The sequence below is a fragment of the Halyomorpha halys genome, unplaced genomic scaffold (assembly GCF_000696795.3).
Source record: "Halyomorpha halys isolate HHAL.00 unplaced genomic scaffold, Hhal_1.1 Scaffold878.1, whole genome shotgun sequence".
In the NCBI taxonomy this organism is placed as follows: Eukaryota; Metazoa; Arthropoda; class Insecta; order Hemiptera; family Pentatomidae; genus Halyomorpha; species Halyomorpha halys.
In genome coordinates, this window is record NW_027116610.1 from 188,835 (window position 1) to 199,817 (window position 10,983).

The following is a 10,983-nucleotide window of genomic DNA, read 5'->3' on the forward strand; positions in this document are numbered from 1 at the left end:
ATTTCCGTGACAACGTATACTCTATGCTAATATTACATAAATATAAATTAAAATCAATCCAATGTTATATATTTGAAATAATAAACCAGTTCACATATTGAATTCAGATATTTATTTTTGCTTGGTTATACATTAATTAATTTTTATACATATGATATAATATCCATATGTTAAACGAACTTCTGAGTGGGAATTTACATCACATAGATTTTTTTATGTTAAAGGAGAAAAAAATTAATTACAAGATTATTTTGAGATGTTAAATTTATAGACAAAACAGTCGTAAAGTTGAACTGGGTGTAAATAAAATACCTCAAAGCTGTAACACACAAAAAAAAAAGAAAAGTTTTTATGAAAAATACTTACATTATTATGAAAGTCATCCACTAAATGGAATAAAGAAAAAAACTATCTAGCAATGTTATATCATTAGCAGCATTATTAAATATTTTAGGTCAATTTGTAAATTAAAAATTTTTTTAAGAGAATTTGATTGGTTATATTAAAGATTTGATTTTATACATTATTTATAACAATTGTGTGTTGTGAAATTCATTCAGGAGATTCGTCTTCACAATTATTTTTGAACAAAATTAGAGATAAATCTCAGATTCTTCTATTACATAATTAACATGGACTTAAAGCTTATTAAACTAAGTTTTTTTTTTCAAACCATTATTACACGAAATGTTTTGGGAGTAGAGTCTGTAGTCTTGTAGGGGGCTGATAAAAAAATATTTTGATGATTTTACAAAAAAAAAGAAAACAACAGTAAATCCCTCCATTCAGTCGCTTAAAGCTTTCTCCTAACGGTTTTAATGTAGACAAATTCATCATATATTTTTTATGAACATAATTTTTCCTCGTTTATTTTGCTCCTGCAATTTTATAACTTGAACATTCTACTATATTAAACAAATTCTATAAAAAACGTGACAATCTTCAAAATTTAAATTTACTACTTCCCTTATGAAAATTGATCGCAGTTATAATGATCTTTTCTGTTACATTTAAGATCGGCTACCATCATCCCTTCAAGTTTCAGACCCCGTTAATGGCACACGGTTTTGTATGAGACTACTTAAAAAAGGACAAAACTATATTGTAGGGATTATAAAACTTTTGATACTATCACCTATAACAATATACCGATACTTTTGATGCTACTTTGCAAAATTTGTAATCGTAAGCAGAATATTATTATAGGCGGTAATTCGATCAAAACAGGTGATATGAAAATGATGCAGAATTTGTATTTTTTTTTTAATAATAACTACAAATATTATTTGTACTACTTATAAATTTGTGTTAGGGTATAAGATGGTCTTAAGATGCTTTTTGGTATCAAGGGATTAAGCAAAATTATGATGGCGATGGCGATATAATCTACTCCAAAGTTCATTTAATTCCATATATTTCTTACTTCTTCTTCATTTTCATTATTTATTTATTTTAAAATTTTTTTTGAGGTTAATAACTTCCATCATTTGAAATAAATTATTATTTATTCATTCATGACATTGTACAAGGTTTCAGGACCACTGTCCCATGATCATGCACTATAAAAACCTATAACAATAATAAAACCTATATAACACCAACCTTCATCCTTATATATTTTATTTTATACAATAAAAATCACCTCATGATTTCATATGGGAAATCATGTCATCCATTTGTGCATCTTCACTTATTTATATTGTATTCACTTCATTATAGTGCATGAATATGGGACAGTGGTCCCGAAACGTTGTACAATGTCATAAATGAATAAATAATAATTTATTTCAAATGATGGAAGTTATTAACCTCAAAAAATGTTTAAAAGAATTGACTCATCAGACTTCCTAGAGAGATAATCCAGATTATTTATTTCTTTTTTATAGTTTAATTTTGAAAACTAATAGGACTAAATAGAAGTAAATTTAATATTATTAACAATGTGGGTCGAAACGTCGATTAAAATAAAAAATAAATATAACAGCCTAATTTTATTTACACTTACCGAGCCCTTACAATAAGATAAAATTACTAATTTGTCATCTGAAAACGTAGATAATCAACAGATTTTTTTCGTAATCGTAAAGATGATTGTTAGGAATGTCAAATTGATATTAAGAGGACACAGATTTAATTTTTTTTAATATTGACTCAAAGATAAGTGACTGCTCGAAGAGCTGTTTAAAATTGAAGATTGAGTTGGAATTTTATTTACCGAATAAGATAAGTATTTAATTTGTTTGTCAGAAAGCAATATTACATTGAATATCTTGCTATCTATATGGAATTATTGGCGATGTCCATATTGTTGTAAGTCCGGGTTTTATGGTGTCACCGATTATGACAAAGTCCACAAACTACTTTTTGAAGAATGACTATTTCGTTTCACGATGATCGTCTTAATACAAGTTAGAACATATAAAAGGTTAATTGAAAATTTTATTTAGTAATTGATGAATTACATTTTTTTTTCTTTCTCTGCCTCTTGAGAATCAAATCTATTCAGATAAAAAGAGTTAAGGAGGATAAACCGCTCTTCCTGTCCTAGAGAAAGTGGCAGAAACCTAGTGCATACTAGATATTTCTAATTCATTAATTTGATAATTGTGGTTTTAAAACGTCAGCACAATAATAACAATACATTTCATGAATTGCAAAATGTTCAAACTCACAATATGTTCACCAAAATATTATTGTATGTATATGATTGCCGTAAATCTCCAGTTCGCTCCACGTACATGCAAACATAACATTTTTAAAACAGATATCTGTAATTGCTGTTATGTTCGTAACACTTTGTACACATTTAGTTTTAGGATAAACTCACTTTACAAGTTTGGATTTTTCAATCCCGTTTTTCTCATTACTATTTTTTTAATTTAATTCCCTTCACCAATACAAAAGCTAACACAGACATAGTACATTTGGCAAACAGTAAATAAATATTTTAATACAAATTATAAATAAATACAATAGATTCATATTTCGAGTTATTATAAGTTTTTAAAAACTCGATATTACCTCTTAAGAATGTTATTGACTGAAGGTTGTGACATCTTCCATTTGTAGCGCTTAACTGAAAAATTTACATTTTCTACTAGCAGCAAATTTTATATTAAACTGGAAAAACCTCTAATTTCAATTAAATAACGTTTTAAAACTTTTTTTCATTTCGAAAATGCAATTTGTGTGACTGAATAACATTTCCAGGAAAAAATGTTTTGAATTTAAACTTTGTTTATTGAAAGTAGGGATTATTTTTACAGGTAGACCCATCATATGTTTTACTATCTTAAAATAACCTATATTCTTCATAATTCTTACTGAAATGTAGGAAACTTAGTGACAAAAAGGTCTATGAAGTAAGGAGGTAGTATTAATGTGTACTAAATAAAATAAAACTTTAAGGAAAATTAAAAAAACAACAAATCACTCCTGAAGTTCCAATATGATATATATTATAAAAGTATGAAGTCCAATTTTTCTCATTATGGAGAACTACGATTTTCAAATGACGATGTATTAGCGCATACATATTTGATAAAAAAATCAATAAAAATAGATCAGCTGTCATGTCGTAAGTCGATAATACATTTTCATTTTCTTAAGTTTATTTTTTTACGTTCTAAAATTTTTATATACGCAAAGAACCTAATCAACTCACTTAAAATCAAGTCACCATTGTACTCTCCAGTAGCTTGCGTCATTGAATAGGTAAATTGAAAAACTATCTAGAACACGCAAGGCTGAACCTGATATTTTTATCTAAGTCAAGAACGAATATTTAGCATATAAGTTAACGTTTAACGGATAAGAGCGCTTGAAATGTATCAGTGATACCCCGAAAGACGTTGGTTAGTATTTAGAAAGTCTTAAAAATGGCTGGAGAGGAACCATTCGATGACCCCAAGTTCCAAGGGTTTCAGAAGTACTTCAACAGTTACACTATCAGGGGCAGGTCCAACGTAAGTATCCAATTTCTTCAATACAAATAAAATAATTTTATAACTTAGTTTTCTAGTTTATTTTTATTATTTTTTTTTTTAGTGGGCCAAGTTATGGGTAACAGTATACGCTGGTGGTTTCCTACTTTATAGTGTGATGAAAAAGTGAGGTGGAAAGACACAATTCATAATTATTTAAAGAAACTTAAAGAGTTTGGTCATAGGTTTAATAAACTGTTTTAAATTATTTTTTATCATTAAATTCATGTATCCTTATTCTACCTTTATTCAATTACTGTCATGATTGCAGTGATGGGTTTTATTTTATGACACAGTGGTCCATAATGATAAAATTCACTCACACTGTATGAAATTAAGAAAGATCACAGGGTAAAGCTAGAATTAAGAAACTAATTATTTTCTAATATAGAGGCTAATTTAAGTAGTATAATGTTATATATTTTTCTAAATTTGACACATAAACTGTCGTAGTATAGTTGATAAATTGGTATTGGTCTAGCGTGATGGTATATATATATATATATAAAGGCACTGAAGAAACATCCATAAACATGTAAACATCTTGTCAGTAAACTTTCATACAGTTATCAGATATTGCAGCAGCAGTTTTAGCCACTGCTATGGTAAATACTGTATTATAGCTGTAGTCATGACAGTATTTCTCGCATTAGGTCTGTGCTGATAGTTGAGTGCATAGGTAATGGCACTGAACCTTCTATCATGTAAAATGAAACATATACAGGTGATATGTCGCACATGTCTTCCTTATAAATTATGGAAATTATTCAAGTACTACCCATTATTAATATTTAGTACTTTCATTACACGTCTTTCATGGAAGTGGCTTGGTTACATCGTGTAACCTATTTTGAATTTAACAAAACTACTATCACAAAACACGAGTGTACCAACTTTTAAGGCATAACCTCTTGAAACGACCTCAGAACATTCCTTTGCGCATGCGCAGTATTATTTCCTTTTTGTATAAATTTATATATCAAACTTGTCAAGCAGACATATTTTGAACTCAATAAAAATAGTTTCTTTGATAAGGTTCAACGTGGAAACCTGCTGACTATGCTTTAAAAATAAACAGGAATATGGAATTCTCTGAATCTTTGCTAATACTAGTCTAATTTAGGAAATTGTTTTTATTATTCATTTTTTTAAGATAGTTTAACACGGAGACATATATCGTTAACCCAAATGTATATTTATGCACAAATAATGTATACTTTTCTTCATAATTTTCGTTTTTGTTGGTTAGATTATTGATTTAAATGCTCATTCAGAGCATTGAGTTCAGTGAAACGCGGGATGTATGGTGAAAAAAAAGTGTGTACTTGATTCCAAAGATAGTACCGTAGACTGGGTTTTGTACTTTCTCTTCTACTTAGGTCCCCTACAAACTGTCCCTAAGCCACAAAATGACAACAACCAGAGTTGTCACAAAGTAACTCAAGTCTTAGATACTACGTAAGGAACATCTCAAATACAAAATAAAACAGTTTTTTATTTTTTGCATCTATAACCTCAATTCTTATTATTGTAAATTAATAGATTCTTGTTTAATGTAGCAGTCTCCCTAACAACCAGGGAACCTTCTCCTCATATTTTGCCAGGGAGCATAACTCAACTCCCTTTTAAGCCAAAGTGAAGCCAGTCACGTCCCGGGAGCTTAGGTTTACGTTGAGGTTAATATCAATGTCCGCCATTGTAATCAAACTGAAACAGAAGACAGCATGTGATTGGCTCGTACTCTTCCCCTACTCCTCCTCCACTTCCCTGGCCAACATAAGCATCTTATTAGGGCATATTTTGCAGGGGATGGCATAACTCTACTTTCCTTCAAAGTAAAACCAAAAAGGCCATGCACAGTGAGGCGAGGTTCACTTTGAGGTTAATGGAATATCTGCTATTGTGATCTAAACTGAAAAAGGAGGAATCAAGTGATTGGCTCTAACGCTGTTCCACTGCCACGTTGTCCGGCTTTTGGCTTCACTTTTCCTACTTGCTTCCTCCATGATATTTTGTAATAGATACCTTCCTCCAAGATAGGAGCTTGCCGATATTTTCTTCTGATCATATAAAATACTTAATGTTATTTTACCAAATAATGGAAGTATATACAATATATAATTTCATTCTTTTTATTTTTTTCAAATACATTGAATATTCTATTTCAAACATTGAATATCTGAAGATTAAAGATAAAGGAAAAGTACTGGTCCCATAATAAGTCTTTAAGTTATAACTTGTAGTAATATAACACATTTGGGTAGCATCAGTTCATTATCATCATTATATATTATCAAAATATATTAGTCCACAAACAAAATAATTGTGAGCATGGGACGTCGTATATTTTAAAGATCCTACATATATTTCCCAACAGTGTCACATGAAGCGACCCTGAAGTAAATACATAACCTTTGCTGTTGATATCCTTAGCAAAATCAGGTGAGGGTCGTCTGTCTCTGAAATTTATATGCATTTGGCACATATATATCAATAATTTGTTTTTGTTTTTGTTTTTTTAAATTCTTATATTAAAACACAAACTGGTTCTTTAGCTTAAGTCAATAAAAAAAAATCAGATGTAATTGGCATTTGGGTCATATTGAGAGTCAATGCTATTTCTAGGCTTACCAGAATTTAAAATAGATTATTTGAAGCTCTTTTTCAGACTTATTTAAGTAATTTTAAGCACCTGAAATGTGGTCGTTGAGCAGAAAATGTATATATTTGAATGGCTATTTATATCTAAATATGTCTATTTTTATTTTTTATTTTTAGAAATAAAATTAAAACCAGTATTCCCCAAGCATTGATTGTTGTATTTATCTGAGCAGCTGCTGTTTTACTAACTGAAAAAAAAATATTCTTCAAGGTCTTGAGAACATTTTTTAATAATATTCAAGGAACGTAATGGTAATTATGATGAACAATGATCAAATAGATAGTAGAGCTAATGAACCGACCATACTATAATGGAAAGCGAAATGCTGTAGCATAGTAAAAAGCTTTTGTAATAATTTTCTCAGAAACTATGGGGATAACATTTAGAAGGAAAAAAAAGAAAAAGAAAAAATGACAACTGATCCGAAATAGGAGGAATAGAACGGCCTTTCTTCCGCGTACCTAAACGACCTTCATATCAACCTATTCTGTAATTTTAAACTTGAAAGTTTTTGTTATAACAAAGGTTTCTCAGGTATTAACAACTATAATTACTGTTTGTTCTCGTTGTTATTTATTCTGTTTATTAATTAATCATAATCTCCCTTCATTATCTAATCGATTTTTACATTAAAAACATTTCTGTACAAATATAAAAATTAAGTAACAGTTTTCCCTTTTTTCTTTTTTTAGAACAGTTCTATTTCCGTTTTCAAATTTATCAATGTCATTCATAATATTCATGAAACTCCGATTTGGTTTAGCAAAACACAAAGTTATCATTTTTAGATTACTTTGCACTGAAATATAAAACCGAACCGCTTTTCCTGAACTCCCATGAACCAACCACCTGAATCTTTATTTGAGCATTTTCAAAGAAATACTCTAATTAATATTAAACTCTACTGAGAGTATATCTATCTGAAGACATGATTCGAAAGACGATTTTGACATCGAGAACAATAAAGTTTCATATTCCTAACATTCTGTTCACACTTTGATGTTATACAAGATTGAATTCACTAAAAAATACATAACAACCAATTATTTACGTTAATGAAGTTCCTATATAATCATTCAGATAATGATGGTTATCAACTACTAATAATTATCATTTTTAAAGTTACATCATCAGTGGGCCGACATGTAAATGGAGACTGGAGGCCGGAAAACTATATCCTAGGTCACGTGATTCAAACGTATAATCAGCATTCATGCAACATGAGAACTCCAGATCTGTAATACGAACTCGATGAATGCCATCATAATCAACTTGATGAAAGAAACATATTTGTGGTGATTCCACGAGAAAAAAAAATATAAAAATTTATATAGGCCGTTGATTTAATACCTAATACTGTTTCTCTTTAAGACTTCTAAAAATACCCCTCAATATATCTATATTAGAATTATCAAATTTGGAATTATAAGCTGACAGAAATTATATCTAAGTAATATTAAGCCTCAATACCGGTTTAGTAACATATGAAGACTGGTAATATAATATAAGTTCAAATTTTGTAATAATATAATTCTTATTGAATCCTAAGCATGGTCAAGTTATAATGAAAACAATTCAAGGTATTCGATCAACACCTCTTTAAAAATCTGACATTCTTAATCCGGTCCATCAAACATTTATTGAAGTAGAATCAAATATTCCCCTCCAAACGACCCTCACACCTAAAGAATTTGATCTTTCATAAATATCCGACGTCATTCAGAAAGGATCTTCTCACGAAACTCATGGATACGTCCAAATTACATCTTAGGTACAAAAAAATTCCTTCGAAAAACTTTTTTTATTCCTCGCCTACATCTATTGCGGTATATATTTTCCTGACCCATGGAAATTATCTATAGTCAAAGTGAAGATGTACATATTAAAAAAAAATGTAACCCCTAATCGTCGAATCTCTCTTATATTCATCAAAGGCAGATTCCTGAAGAAAATCATTTTTAAAAAACTGTACTCTACCCTAAATTCTTATAATAACCAGTTTTGATTCTGAATACACAGCAATGGCATCATGTGACGCAAGTAGTTTCGTCTGCATTGGAGCGCCAAATGTGTTGAAATCATCTCCATGAAAAATAGGGTTTTGATAGAATCCATAAAACTGGACTGCAACACAAAGTACGTGAATTTTTACCACCTGCACACGTTCTCAATATCCGTTCTCAAATCACTGAAAGATTATTCCCAAAAAATCCTAACTGTCTAAACTAAGTATGCCAATGATACATATATCCTATCTGTGAATAATGATTCATCAATCTAATGGGCATATCATCATGCCATGAGCATTGTGGAAACGTGGACTGGTTGGGCATTTACTAATATTTCATTTTTGTGGAAAATTCCAATAATATTTTCGCAATGTTTTGTCCACTTTTCAAACATTTGTTGACACAAAAAATGAAGTTTGTTTAGTCAATTACGACACAAGTTTCGAATGTAAAATAAATTAAGAAAACGCTTGCAAAAGTACTTTTGTACTTCTGATAGCGATCTTACAATATTACGTTCTACTTCCTATTTTGAAAGCAAATATAGCCGATCTTTTAAGTATGTAATAACAAGGAATTATTTCATTTGTCAAGAATAGAACAAATACCACTTTGTGTACTGAGAGATATTTGTCAAAGAATGCTAACTTGAAACATTGGTGAGATTGTGCAGTTTTGTCCTTCCTTTCCTTATCGTTGGAAATGCCATCAATCACAATAGCTATGATAAGAACAGAAAGAAGGAAGAAAATCCTGTATTTGATAAATAATTGTTTTTTCATTTCTGTTTAAACCTGACGCAAGGTGATATTTGAAGTGAATCACAGGATGCACAGCAAATGAGAGTCGTCTTATCGATGAATGAAGAAGGTGGTGACTATTCAAGTTGGAATACTCTTAAACCAAATCAAAATATTAAATTTTATGTTAACAATGTTCTCATACACGTGTCCACAGAGGAAAAGTTCTAATTATGCTTCAGTTCAAGCATTCCCTTTATGGATGTAATGACACCCGTGAGCTCTGCCTACCTTAATCGAATAGCCCTAAAAAGAAGGTGAAGAGAAAGACACAAGACACAGGGAACAAGAAAATGGTTAAGAGATAAATAGTACTCTGAACATACAAAAATTGTTGATTCCAACAGAATATATTAAGGGAAGTGGGCACTAGTGTAATAGTGTAAAAAAAAACTAGTGTAGAGCCACTGCATTTGAAGTCAGTGTTGCAATAAGACAAAGTAAGGTAGAACATAAAAATAAAATAATTGTTCGTAAAAAAGATAAAAAGGCCACAGTAGTCTCGAGACATTAAAAAACAACGTTTCAAAAAAGGTTGCGAATAACTTTTTTTAATGCTTTGAGACTATTGTACCCTTTGTATCTTGTTAATCCAAAAAAAAATATTCCTCTTCTTGTAATCCAGATTGACAAATACATGATCAAATAACATACCAATAATCTTCAGTTGGATTGGAGTATTTTTATTTTTCTGAACTGAACAATACCCATTTCAGTGAGACTGGTATATCTAGCTAATTAAATATTTATTTTTAAAAATTAAAAATATCTTTACTTCTATTTCTGTAATAAGTCGTTGAGTGTATAAGTAAATTAAATAATCGTTATATATTAGCTCAGGATTTCATAAGGCCGTCTGTGATCATGTCGTGGAAGCACAAAGATGCCTATAACTGCAGCCTTTTTATAAATAAGACCTTTTTGATATGATATCTGTAGTAAGTAAAATTAGTTATTTGTCCAATATATTTCAGTATAATTCATATCATAATTTTCTATTATAAAAAGTCACTCGAAAACCGGTCGGTATCAGATTACAAATTCTAAATGTTTTGTTTGTCATTATTCATCGAAAGAAGTTTATAATATTAAGCCACATTATCAATGCGTTGGACGTACATTTAAACTTTGAGGTACAAAGTTTTTAAAGAGGAATATGATTTGTTATATATTAATGAGCTTAAGTGATAAAGAAGCCTTGGGAAATTTTAAACCATGTCCTCAGCAACGAAACAATTTCCTCTAATATATGCGCATACATGTCAATGATTATGACGTGCTTACCGATTGTAAACAAGGTAAAAGCTTTATATATTAGTTATTAGTAACATAAAATGCTTTAATAAAAATAGGAGGGCTTTGAAATGGAGTATAGATATAAAAACTGCCTAGGTGTAAAAGAATATTTTGAAATAAAAAGCAAGCTAAAGTCACTATCATAGTTATTATTCACGTCTGTGGCGTTTAGCTTCCTTTTAAAGATATTGACAATGGCAATTTTGTTTATTTTTAGTGTCAAAATTAATATA

The 10,983-nt window shown here is 29.8% G+C and overlaps 1 protein-coding gene and 1 long non-coding RNA gene across 3 annotated transcripts in view; one reads left to right on the forward strand and one right to left on the reverse strand.

Moving 5' to 3' along the window:
• The window catches only part of LOC106686806 (cationic amino acid transporter 2), a 104,070-nt gene that overhangs the window by 31,607 nt on the left and 61,480 nt on the right, over nucleotides 1–10,983 (reverse strand). The gene's annotated exons all lie outside the window — the stretch shown is intronic.
• Nucleotides 3,281–4,191, forward strand: LOC106686807 (uncharacterized). The gene is made up of 2 exons (XR_001344066.3): nucleotides 3,281–3,965; nucleotides 4,048–4,191. It is a non-coding gene; the product is annotated as an uncharacterized lncRNA (long non-coding RNA).